Genomic DNA, 12,695 nt, shown 5'->3' on the forward strand with positions numbered 1-12,695 from the left:
TCTGTGGAAGTCTGGAGCATGACTGGCCACGTGGCTAGAAAATGAGCAGACACTACTCCCAGAGAGTGGCCCTCCAGTTGGATGAGGGGTCAGCAGAGTTGTTGAGAAGAGAGTGGACATTATGAGGCCCTTAGGTGGGCCCATCCCCACATTTCATTTTACCCCTTAAGTAATTTCCAATACTGTCTGCCCTGCCCCCTTCTCTGCCCCCTGTCCTGTGCCACACTGTACTGGGTATAAAAGTGTAGCCCCCAAGGGTCACAATTTCCACAACCTGGGAATGTAACCTTATTTGAAAATAGGGTTTTTGCAGACATAATCAAGTTAAGATGGGGCCTTACTGAATTAGGGCAGGTACCTCCCCATGACAAGTGTCCTCATAAGGGGAAATAGGTTTGGATACACGGAGGAAAACACCCTGTGACGAGAGAGGCAGAGAGGGGCAGAGAGTGGTTGTTGTATCCACATGGCCAAAAAATGCCAAGATGGCCCACAACCATCATGAGCTATAAGTGGGAAGGAGGGATTCTCTCCTAGTGCCTACTGACAGGCAGTCACTTTGATCTTGACCTTGATAGCCCCAGGGAACCAGTAATGCTGCCTGGCTGGTCTTTCTTCTGCTTCTCCCATCCCAGCCCCATGTGGCACCCTGTCCCACCTCTCCTGGCTCCTCCAGCAGCCTCCCACATTTCAGCTTCTCAAAGTTCTGTGCTTCCTCCTGCTATGACCATGGCCTCCATGCCTGTCCACTGGGGTAGCTCCCCACGGTCATCCCCTGCTCCTTTTTAAAAAAAATTTTTTTTTAGTTATACATGGGCACAATATCTTTATTTTGATTATTTATTTTTATGTGGTGCTGAGGATCGAACCCAGGGTCTCACACGTGCGAGGCAGGCGCTCTACCCCTGAGCCACAACCCCAGCCCATCCCCTGCTCCTAATCACAGCTCCCATCCTTCCCAGTTAGGTTATCACCCCACCCCACTGTACCTTCTCTCACACGCCCTCCCTGATGGCACTTGTCACAGGGGACGTTTCCACACTTAGGCCTCTGATTCTTTGATTCGTCCCCATCATGGCGATTTCAGGAGGGGTTGTGCTGGCTTCCCACCAAATCCTAAAGGCTCATCTCAGACCTTGGCATGTAGCAAGTCCTTATACCAATCCGCCATAGCCAGGGAACAAACCAGCCCAACACTCCGTGGCTCTAAACCACATCATTTATTCTCAGTCATTTCTGCCAGGTGCCTGGGGCCAGCTGGTCCTCCTGGGCTTGGGGTCTGGACTGCCTGGGCCTGGCGCACAGATGGGCACCAAGTGTGCCTATCCTGAGGCTCGGGCTGAAGGGGATGGTGGAAACCCGAGGAAGCTCTGCCCCTGGCAGTGGTAAAGGAGCCAAGAAGGAAAGCCTGAGGGCACCGTGCACTTCAAGTCTCTGCCTGAGTCTTGCCTGCTCCCCCCTCAGTGACACAAACAAGTCACATGGCTGAGCCCCAGGCCCAGGGGTAGAGAAGGATGCTACTCCAGTAAGTGGAGTCGGGGGACAGTCAATATTTTCTTTATAATCATCTCCTGCTGTCCCTAGTCAATATTTGTTGAATCAACAGAGACATTTGCTTGAGCAAACTTGTCATATGGACACAAAAGAATCTAGTGGTGAGCTGAAGGAGGGTCCTGCATGCCTTGCCACAGGCCCCTGAGTTCTGAGATGGCCTTGGGGACAGTGTCCTCAAGATCCAAATTAAGGCCCTGGGGAAATACATAAAGGTGTCCACCCACGATCACCATGGAGTGAGGAACATTAGACATTCTGGTGTTCCCAGAGGAGGACTCTGGGTGAAGATTCTCTCTTCTCACTTCCTCATCATCCCCAAGGCCTCTCCCCCTTACAGTGGCCTCCCTGTTGCTCCAGCCTGAAGTTCTGCCCAGCTAGCCCTGGTTGTGGTCCACCCGAGAACCCACAGAACAGACCTCTGTGTTTTCAGGCCACCCTGCACCCCAGGGTGACCTGATCTCCTCACCCCGCTCCCTGCTCATCGTAAGAGTGCGCCCATGTTCTAGAAGTTACCTTAAAGACCCCCTCCCAGAGGCCAGCAAGAGTGGGTCAGCACCTTTCCTACCCTCCTGGAACACAGGCTGAGCCACCCTGAGATCGCAGAATTATCCAGTGTTGGGGGGTAGGGGGCGTGATCCTCAAACGCCCATGGTGGTCGAGCAGGGAAGCTCAGGCTAAGTGGCTTTGCTCAAGACTCAAAACAAACTGGTGACAAATGCTAGAAATTATCCCTTGGGCTTTAGCATTAAATTCCAAGAAGGAACGCAGAAATGTTTGTAAAATTCTTGTGCCATTAACCCCAAGCAACCTCAGAAGTCACACAGGGCGTCCCTCCTTCTTCCAGAAGTGAGCCCCAGGCCCAGCCCATGGACATCTCTATAGGGATCCGTACTTCCATAACGATTTCTGCTGTGCAGTAGTTCTCAGCAAGGTAGATGACCAAGTAGATGACCTAACAGCAGGGGTCCACATGGTCAGCTCAGCCTCGACTTTAGGAGAATCCTCTCTTCTGCCTTTGCCTTAGGTTTCTCATCTGTAAGATGGGGTAGGATGGAGAACAGCTATAGCAAACCTTTCCCTGGCCTCTCCCACTTCCAGGCCCAGGGGTCACTGAGTCTCCAGTCTGTCCTGCTCTGTAGGAACCCTGGCTGGCTTCCCACGGGCAGAACCTGAGAGTGACTCCCGGGGTCCTCATCTAACCTTCCTGTTGCCACGGAGGCCTGGAGCACCCATGTGTGGTCAGCTCAGAGGATGTCCCACGGCAGCAGACCGTTGCTCCTTGCCACTTCTTTCCTTCCCCTGTGATACTGGGATCAAACCCAGGGCCTGGAGCATGCTAGGCAAGTGCTCTACCACTGAGCCACATCCCCAGCCATTTTTGTTTCGAGACAGGGTCTCACTAGTTTACCCAGGCTTGTCTTGAACTTGCGATCCTCCTGCCTCAGCTTACAGTGGATTGCTGGGCAGATGTGCTCCACGTGGGTTTGTGTGATACCTCCTCGGGATTCTGTTTCCCCTCAGGCAGGATCGCTGAGCTGTTGCTGGGTTCTTCTCATTCTCTCCGCCAGATGGCGCTTGATCTTGATTTGTTCCATTGCTGGTGATGTTAACTTTGATCTCTTAATTAAGATGATGTCTGCCAGAATTATAAAGTACTCCTTTTCCCTTTGTAACAAGCAAGGAAACCATGCTGGGTTGGAGCAGTAGACCAGAGGGCCCCACAATGGAACCGATGGGTGATCTCATATACCTGAAGGTATCGGGAGAATCACGGTTCTGCCAGAGATGTGGAGGGGAGAATTAGTGATAGGAAATTAAAAGACAAGGCAATAATTAACTACAGGAAAAACAAACAAACAAAAATCCCAGAAAAGGAAAGCAATTGTTCAGTTTTAAATAATATCCATATAATCATAATAATGACACAATGAATATTGATTTAACCAAAAATTGTGGTACATGCTGAAGCTGGAAGAAGAGAGTATGAGTCTTCATCTATCATAGGTGGAAAATGATAATTAATATTAATAGTTAATATTAATAATAAGCACCAGCACTTACTGGGATCTTCTTATGTGCCAGGCACAGAGTCAGTACTTAAAAGTGTTAATCCTTAATCCTCACATGAGCCCTTTGGTGTAGATAAGGAAAATGACCGACCGGTTCAAGATGGGTCCGCTGGTAAGCTGAGAGTCTAGATTTGCGTCCAGGTTATCTGTTCCTTCATCACTTTAATATGTATCCTGGGAGATTCTAGACATTTAGGTGAGGTCAAAGATGAAAGCATCATGAAACAATAGTATAAGCAGACTACTGAGAAATGCGACAGCAAATAACAGAACATCTAAAAAGAATTCAAGTAGTCACCTCCTGGTGTAGCAGTTGGGCATGGGAAGGGGTGAGACAGGAAACTGCTGGGAGTGGGGGTTGCTTTATTTGTGATATTTGTGGCTGGGATATGACTTCATGGCAGAGAGCCGGCCTAGATGCATGAGGCCCTGGTGGGATCCTCCGCACTGCAAAGTAAATAAATTGAACGTGTCTTATTCTGTTTGGGATGCTGTAACCAGAGGCCATAGGCTGGGTAGCTTTTAAAAACAGAGATGTATTTCTCATGTTCAGAGGCTGAGAGGTCCAGGATGAAGGCACCGGCAGCGTGGGGGAGGGCCTGTTTCCTCCACGGTGTGGCCTGTCTTTGGCGGAGTCCTCGTGGCGGGGAGAAGGGCTAAGGGGTCTTTTTCAGGCCTCTTTTACGAAGACACTAGTCCCATTTGTGGGGAACCACCCCCAGGACCTAACCATCCCAAGGACCCACCCCCTAATGCTGTCACCTTGGGGGCCAGGGCCTCACTGCATAGATTTAGGGAAGACACAAACACTCAGGCCACAGCAGCCCATGTTGCCTTCATCCACAGGAAAGGGAGATCCCAGCAGCACTCAGGGGCCCCTGGAGCCCCATCAGCTTCCTGTATGTCCTCCAGAGAATCGCCAGACCCATCCCTGCCCTCTACCTCGCGTGCCACACACCACACTCGGGTCTCCCTCTCTTCTTCCCCCTTAGCCATCTGCCTTGGCTCCCACGGGGGCGCACGGGTGTCTCCCAAGGGTTCCACTGCACTGTGTGGCCCCGTCTGAGCCTTCTCCCAAGGGAAGCCAGCCATAGTGACGTAAAGGCAGAGCCCTTGGGCCCAGGGGCCTCTCCTCCCAGGCAGAGCTTAGCCCTGGCACCTGACCAGAGGGAGGCACTCCTGCCCCCCCCACACTGTCCACTGACCCTCACCATCCTAGTAGGTCTGGCAGATGGCCCTAGGCCAGACCCAGCTGCCGAACATCACTGCCTCCCTGTCAGGTCTTACAGGTCACCTGACCACTCCCCCCACACCCCTCCACCCTCTGATTTACTGGTGCCATGGAAAGGAGAAGCCCCGGGCTTTGATGGGAGACTGTCTCTCTCTGGCTACATGGTGCTTGGGATATTCTGAGGGCCAAACGCCTATCCACCCTGCACCCACCCTCTCTGGGAGGCCTCTTGGCAGTGGGCAAGCCCCCACCACTCCTCCATCCTGCACTGTGCATCCCTTGAGCCACAGCAGCTCGGTGTGGGGGCCACCACGTCTGAATGAGGTCTCAGGGTGCCCACTTGGAACCCAGAAGGTGGAGGCCTGGGGTGGCACAAACTGATGTTCTTTTCTATTTAAAGAAAAAACACAAATCAATATTTTTCAAGTCCCAGCTAAGAAGCTCCTTCTTTGGCAGAGGGTCTGTGTGCCTAGGTGGTGGCTGGCCCAGGCTACAGTGAGGAGGAGAGAGCAGGAGAGGGAGAGCTGGGCCTTCCGCCTCCCTGGGCTGGATCAGGAGGGACTGGCATCTGGTTTTAAGTGCACAGTCTGTTTTTCCCCTGCTCAACCGGCGGGTTTGCCTGGAGTTCCAGAAGGAACTTTCAGGAAATTGGTGGCAATTGGAACCCAGTCTCCTTCCGGCCTCTGTGTCTCATTCTGACACCAGACCACCCAGGCGGCTGGCACTTACCAGGAGGGGCTGAACTCTGTCGGGAGCCGCATCTGGGAGACACTGTACAGGCGATGCCCAGGCCTGGGCTGGCTTCAGAACAGTCAGTCTGAGGTCCTTGGGTCCAGGGCTCACCCGGCCTCTGGGCCTAGCAGGAATGACTACACAAAGATACACCAGGTCTTTAGCTGGACAGGCCACACCTGGCTCCTGGGAAGGACGTGGGAACTCCAGCAAAAATCCAGAGAAGTGGTGTCTCCCCTGAGGGAGCTCCAGTCAAGGAGTGGACGTGCTATGGTGGTGAGGCCTTGTCACCCGGCCACACAGGTGCCGAGGAAAGCCGAGCAGGCTGCCCTGCTGGGACCCCTGCCTCAGCCAGCCATGGACCCTCTGTCAAAGGCGGCTCTCTAAGAAGGTCCTGAGCTTTCAAAGGTTCCAAGTCACTCCCAATAGATCCTCAGGTGGCCACAGCCTTCTGGGAGCCTGACAGAGGTGTGTGGCGGCGGCCAGCAGAGCCAGGCTGGATGCTGAGCAGCCCCTGGAGAGGAGATGTCAGCCGGCAGTGCCACAGGCCAGCGCAGAGACCTGACTTATTGAGCGCCAGCTGTGTACCAGGCAGGAGGCCACAGCAATGAATAGTTGGCCTTTGTCCCCAACTGGGGAGGGCTGTCACAGAGAAATCACAGTTTGGTGTGGACAGGACCCTGCCTGCCTTCTGGCCGGGGACCCTGCATCCACCATCATGGCTGCACTCAAGAATGAATGAACCAACAGACTGGGGCTGGTTTGGAGCCCCCCCACCGCTGGCCCACGATCACGCCACAGCCACACCCATCCAGACCCCACCCCAGTGACAAACCCTTGGATGATCCCCCAGTGCCATGAAGTGATTCTCAAACTTACCCCCCAAACCACCAGCCTCCTCCAATGGGATCATCCTCACGTCCTTGTTTATATTTTAAATCTGAGAGTGATGGAGTTTCCATTCTGCTTTAGAGCAAGAATCATATTTTTCTCCTATTCTTGGAGACACTTTTGTTCTGGGAGATCATGCCACCCTCATCCTGTGGCTGGACGGGGTCGTCAGTTTAAGAGGCTGGGATGGACCCAAGGCTGCATCCAAGCTCTTTGGCTGAACTTCAAGGCCTTGGACTCCCACCTCCATCAGCCTCAGCCTCCTGAGCGCCGTGCCCACCTGGAGCTGTCACATCCTGCGGCCCAGAACTGCGTGTGGCTGCCACCTGAACTGGGCTACTTCAGCCCCTGCCTTGGAATCCCCTCTTGAGACCCACACCCTTCTCCCAGCTGAAGTCTGCTCATCCTTCAAGAAGCACCCAGCACCCCGGACTTCCCAGTCCCAGGTGGGGTCAGTGCTCTGCCCTGGGCCCTGTATCATCAGATTCTAAGGCCTTGTTAGAATTCTGTTTCCTGTCTGTGTTATCTGGGCTTTTTTATTGAGGACAATAACAACAAAACAAAAATCAATTCAAAATGGCTTAAGTTGTGAACAAAATGGTGAGATGGATTGGTCCCACCCTGGGGAAGGTGCGGGTGGAGACGGCATCGTGGCAGGCAGCTGGACCCTTGGTCTCTTGTTCGCCAGCCTCCTTCTCCAGGACGGGCTTCTGGAGAGGAAGGGGCCTGGCTGCCACTCTCCCACCAACTCCAGGTCGAAGAGTCGGGGGCAGCGGGTGAGCCTAGGCCCCACATCAAATTAGGACTCTCAGGAGCTTTGAAAGGTCCTTTTACAGAGGAACAGACCCGTTAGGGAAGCCCTCAGGAGCCCTCTGGGGCTGCCCTCCAGGCCCATCAGGGTCAGTGGGACGTGGGGAACTCCAAAGCAGAGAGCCAGGCTCTCAGGCCACCTCGTCCCTGCTCCTTGATGGGTCTAACCTGAGTCAGGGCCAAGAGCTCCTGAGGCGATTGTGCAGAGCACCTCCCACCAGACCAGGCCGAGGCCGGTGGAGGGGGCTGCTGGGCAGCCAGAAGGCCTCCACCGAGGACCCGGGCTGCCTGTTCCCAGCCCCTCTCTGCACCTTTCTGTGACCAGGGGCTGGGCCCTCAAGCCTCCAGCCTGGGGCATCCACCCTCCTGTGGTGAAAGGCTGGGAGCTGGATCCACAGGACGGAAGGGGGCCGGGAGGTCAATGCATGGTCACTGCACCCTGAGCACACTACTGGCCTCTTTCTCTCCATGTCCAGGGTTAAAGACACAGATGAATGGGGCCGTCACAGAGCTCACCCATGGGGCACGCTAGTGTGCTTTGGGCCCACCTTCCAGGTGTGGACTTAGATTAGGGACAGCGGAAGGAGGCAGGCCTCTGTTCCTTCACACCACACCGGACCTCTTCTGGGGGCCAGAGACAGACATGCCCAGATGTCCTGAAATCTGAGCTCAGGAGAGACCCCCTGGGCTGCCTGCCTGCTGGGGAGAGCCACCAGCCTAGGAGACATCCCAGAAGGGACCTGAGTCAGAGGGCAGAGGGCGGCTGGAGATTGCAAAGAGGAGGAAGGAAAGACTGAGGACCCGTAGAGAAAGTAAACACAAAAGGCAAGAAGGAGACCATTGGGCAGAGTCAGGTTGCCTAACAAAATACAGGACGCAGGGTAAACTGAATTTCAAATTAGCAACCAGTAATTTTCTTTGAAGACATAATGTTTAGTATAAGTATGACCCAAATGTTGCCTGGGATATACTTATACTAAAATTCTATTGGTTCCTTGTCTGAAATTCAGATTTAACTGGGCATTGTCGAGATATACTTGCTGCATCTGGCAACCCTAGTATATGGGAGTTGAACTCAAAGTTTCCTGGCACCACAGCCTGACTTCCCCCTGCTCTTCCAAGGAGGGGAGTCAAGGGATAATTTCCTTTTTAAAAAAATCTAGCTTGAGCAGGGTTTCTGTCCCTTACAGCCAGAGGAGTCCTGGTTAACATAGCAACCAATGGTTAACATTCAGAAACAAACATGGACATCCAGGGGACGGGAAGCCCAAAGTTCAGAGCCCTGGGCTCCAGGACTCTTGAAGGAGGACTTCTGGGCTGAAGGCAGACTCCCCACTTCTCTCGGTCTGCACAGGGTGTGGCTGGTGCGGACCCCATGCTCACTCCTCTTGCTCCTGATGCAGAGCTTCCCCGGCCTCCATCCATTCCTGGGGACATGGCCCCTCTGATCCCTCCCTTGCTTTCCTCTCTAGGCCACTGTTTACTACCGAGCTTAAAATGATGGTCATGTCAGTGTTTGTTTTCCATTTGCAACGCAGACTGTGCCTGCCAGGCCACCAGAAACCTCACACTGCCAACATTTTAGAACGAAGGTTTCCTTGCACAATAAATACCCTTCGCGGCAGCCCTATTGTCTGCAGTTGGAGTTGGGAATCACCTAAATGGCCAGCCAGGGAGGACTGGGGAGTTCCCAGGATGCTTGCCGTCCCTGGGGTATCGTGCATGGGATGAAACTGTGAGCGTGAAGACCATGAGGCCGAATGGAGCATGCTCAGGATAGGACAGAATACAGAAACAGAACACTCAACTGCTTGTAGCAGAGCCTGCTGCCTTGTAAGAGGCCCCAGGAGGACAGTGGGGGCTGCCCACCACTCCTCGCCTACCATGTTTTTTATGGTGCTTCTTATACATATAGAGATTTCCTGTGGGAGAAAACCCACCCTTTGCAAACAGCTTCTCCTCCTGGGTAGGAGTGCAGAGTGGCCGACCTTGGCTCTTTGGACCACAACATTAAATGCCTGAAGAGGATAAAGGAAGAGGAGGTACCGCAGCACGAGCCATTAAACTCGGGGTCTCAGGATGGTGACGTTGTTCCCAGGTCCGGTGGCAGCCTGTGAGTCTTAGTGACAGTCACTCCTGGCTTACTGGTGTTTTCTGCTGAGACCAGCAGGAATGCGCTTCCCAGAAGAGGACAGAAGCCAGAGTTGGGTAAAGCGGATCCCCACTCTTGGCTGGAGCCCTGGTCTTGGACCCAACTGAGGCAGGAGAGGCGCAGATGCCTGGTGTCAGCCTTGAGCTGCAGGTTTGCCCAGCAATTTCTCTCCCCGGAGCAAGTGCTCCAGATGTGACCTAGTGGCTTTACAACTTGGTAGCTGTGACCTTGGACAAGTGAAGTAACCTGTCAAGCCTTAGTTTCTTACTTGCAAAATGAGGGCCTGAAGGCCTTGGCCATGGCTGAAATCCCAGCCACTGGAGGCGGAGGGGGAAACTGCGAATTCCAGGCCACATTCAGCAACTTAGTGAGACCCTGTTTCAAAATTAGACAATAAAGAGGACTGGGATGTAGCCCAGGGGCAGAGTGCTTGCCTAGCGTGTATGAGGTCCTGGTTTCCACCCCTAACACTGCAAATAAATAAATAAATAAGAAACAAATAAAAAATGAATAAGTAAGTAAAACAGGTTCTCCTGCCTGGGCTGTGGTGGCCGTGGTGGCTTTACCTTATAATGGCGGCAGCCTGCGTGCTGCGGCCTTCCAGAGAGTGTGCCTCACGGAGCACGGGGGTGGAAGGAGCCAGGGGCACTCAAGAGTCTGTGTGGGGAGCAGAGGGGAGCCCAGGGAGCCTTCAGGAAGACGTCTTTGGTTAAAACCGTGAGCGCAGGGACAGCAAGAGCCAGGACAGCTTCCTGGAAGCTGGGTGGAGGACCCCAAAACACGGGAGACAAGGCCGGATTCCGGGGAACCAGGAGCTCTGCCGCACAGGGGCTCTGGCCCTGTGCCCCCCTGCGCAGCGCAGGCCGGGGCAGTCAGCTGCCGTGCACAGGCACAGTGGACCCGGGGACTCCTGCCGTGCACGGTGGAGCCCGGCCTCGCGGGAGGACACAGAGGGTGGGTGCACTTCAGGCAGGAGAGAAGGAGATGCAGAGGGAGGCGTCCTCCAGGGCAGAAGAGGCGCCTGGTGTTTGGGCTCCAGGAGAAGTGGGAGGCAGCTGGGGAAAGAGCCCCTAGGAGGCAGGATGGGACAGAACACCGGTGAACAAGGGAGAAACACGAAGGACCCTGACTAAGAATAATGGACCCTCTGGACACAGTGGCGCACGCTGTAATTCCAACTGCTTGGGAGGCTGAGGTAGGAGGATCGAGAGTTCAAAGCCAGCCTCGGCCACGTAGCTTAGCGAGTCCTTGTCTCTAAATATAAAAAAGGGCTGGGAATATGGCTCAGTGGTTAAGCGCCCTTGGTTCAATCCCTGACACACACACACACACACACACACACACACACAAAAAGAATAACATACCTAAAAAAGCAGGGCACAGACGATGGGAAGGTGCTGGAGAGTCGGTGTCAACACTTGGCAAAGTCAACAAACCCCAAGATGGAAACCGAGGCAGGGAGTGAAAAACCACACGAACTAGACTCCTGCTTCCTGATGTCTTCCATATGCTCCTATCGTTCAAGAGAGGTTTTGGAAACAGAATTTATTATGTGACAAACTATTTATTTGCGGTTTAGCAATTCTTTCAGTTTCAAGCAAAATTATTAATGTACTATTAAAATCAGCATTAAGAGAAGGATCCCAGATTTATAAAGGATTTTTGATCCCTTCTTCTCAAATCTATGTCTTAAAGAACATTCACCTAAAGCTACTTTGGCTGATTTCTGGGGACTGGATTGCTGTGATTGTTGCCTTCCCACCCATTTGTGTGCTCGTCTGCACTGTTCAGATTCATTAATAGCAAGAAGCACGCATGAGTTCTTCAGAAATATTAGTGATGTTTTTTCTCCTTAAAAAAAGAAGGTATAGCCAGGTGTGGTGGTGCACACCTGTAATCTCAGACACTCGGGAAGCTGAGGCAGGAGGATTTTGAGTTCAAGGCCAGCCTCAGCAATTCAACAAGGTTCTAAGCAACTTAGTGAGACCCTGTCTCTAAATAAAAAGTAAAAAGGGCTGGGGGTGTGGCTCAGTGGTTAAGTGCCCCTGGGTTCAACCCCTGGTACAACAAGAGTGTGTGTGTGTGTGTGTGTGTCTTGTGGTTAATGGTGAGTGAGGAAATCTGCTTGGCTTAGTACTCCCTCTTTGTGCTCTTCTGGTTTTTGTTTGTTTCAGTAAAAATGAGACTAATGGAGTGGCGGGGCGGGGGGGGGGGACTGACTGTCAGCTTGACTTACTTTATGGTTTTTATCTTCAAAAGTGCCTCTTCAAATAAAATATGGGGATAAGTGTGGCATTAGCCAGGGGTTGAGGATGGGCAGAGGAGGCTGGAGTAAACATCACCCCAAAGGGCAGAGTGACCAGCGGAGTGACCAGAGGGCACAGGCTTTGGACCAGCGGAGCTGAGCGGCCCCTTCATTCCCCGGCAGTGGGTGCTGATCTACTACAGCAGGCAGGAGATGGTCAGGCTTGGGAACGTCAGGCCCTCCAGTCCCCAGAGCCAACAGGGGAACTGGCCCACAGTGGCTGCACCACCCTTCCTTGTACCCCAGGCCACTCTGGACAGGAGATCCTCCCCCTCTGGAGATGTCACACGCCAAGCTCTGCTCTGGCACCACCACCTCACCCTCCACCCTGCAGGCCCCCCGGCACCCCCTGCTCCCAGACCCCACCTCCTGTCTTTCTCCCCACTCTTGGGTGCCTTTCCCCTCCCTCCTGGTGGCAGGGCAGCTGCTGGAGGCCTCCCTGGGTTACTGAGGGACACCCCTGGGCAGCACCTCCCTCAGAAGCAGAGGGCACAGGCTTTGTGTCCGGAGGACCAGAGCCCAGCGAGTGTCCAGCGGTCATGGTAGAGGACACCTGGACCTACCAGAGCTCTCGTGGCTACTGCTCACTCGCATGTTCACAACCGCACAAAGCCAGGACGCTGAAGCACAGGAGTCAGGAAGGCCCAGCCTCTGCAGCCTTGCCTGGGAGGACGGGTGAGTGGGGGAAGGAACGGGGCAGATGGAAGGCACCCCAGAAGCCAGCCTCTGCCCCAGTAGGAGCTGGGCACCAGCCGACCCCATGCTAGAGAGCCGGGCCAGGTGGCTCCTGGGCTCTCCCCCTGCCCCCAGCCCCGCAGCTCCTGCTTCTGTTGTGACAACCTCCCCTCCTGCCCTTTCCTCTGCTCTTGCTTTTTTCAAACTATGGTTTATCAGGAGAATGGTTCAAATGGGGTGATAGGAAAACAGCTGAGGTTGGACAGCTGGGGACAA

The 12,695-nt window shown here is 53.8% G+C and overlaps 1 long non-coding RNA gene across 1 annotated transcript; it reads right to left on the reverse strand.

Moving 5' to 3' along the window:
• Positions 1 to 792: 792 nt before the first annotated feature.
• LOC308656116 lies at positions 793 to 10,792 on the reverse strand. Its single transcript, XR_014023603.1, has 2 exons — positions 5,584 to 10,792; positions 793 to 3,330 (listed from the first exon to the last, which is right to left on the reverse strand). It is a non-coding gene; the product is annotated as an uncharacterized lncRNA (long non-coding RNA).
• Between the last annotated feature and the right edge of the window lie 1,903 nt (positions 10,793 to 12,695).

The sequence above is a fragment of the Spermophilus citellus genome (assembly GCF_964194105.1).
Source record: "Spermophilus citellus genome assembly, chromosome: 9".
NCBI lineage: Eukaryota > Metazoa > Chordata > Mammalia > Rodentia > Sciuridae > Spermophilus > Spermophilus citellus.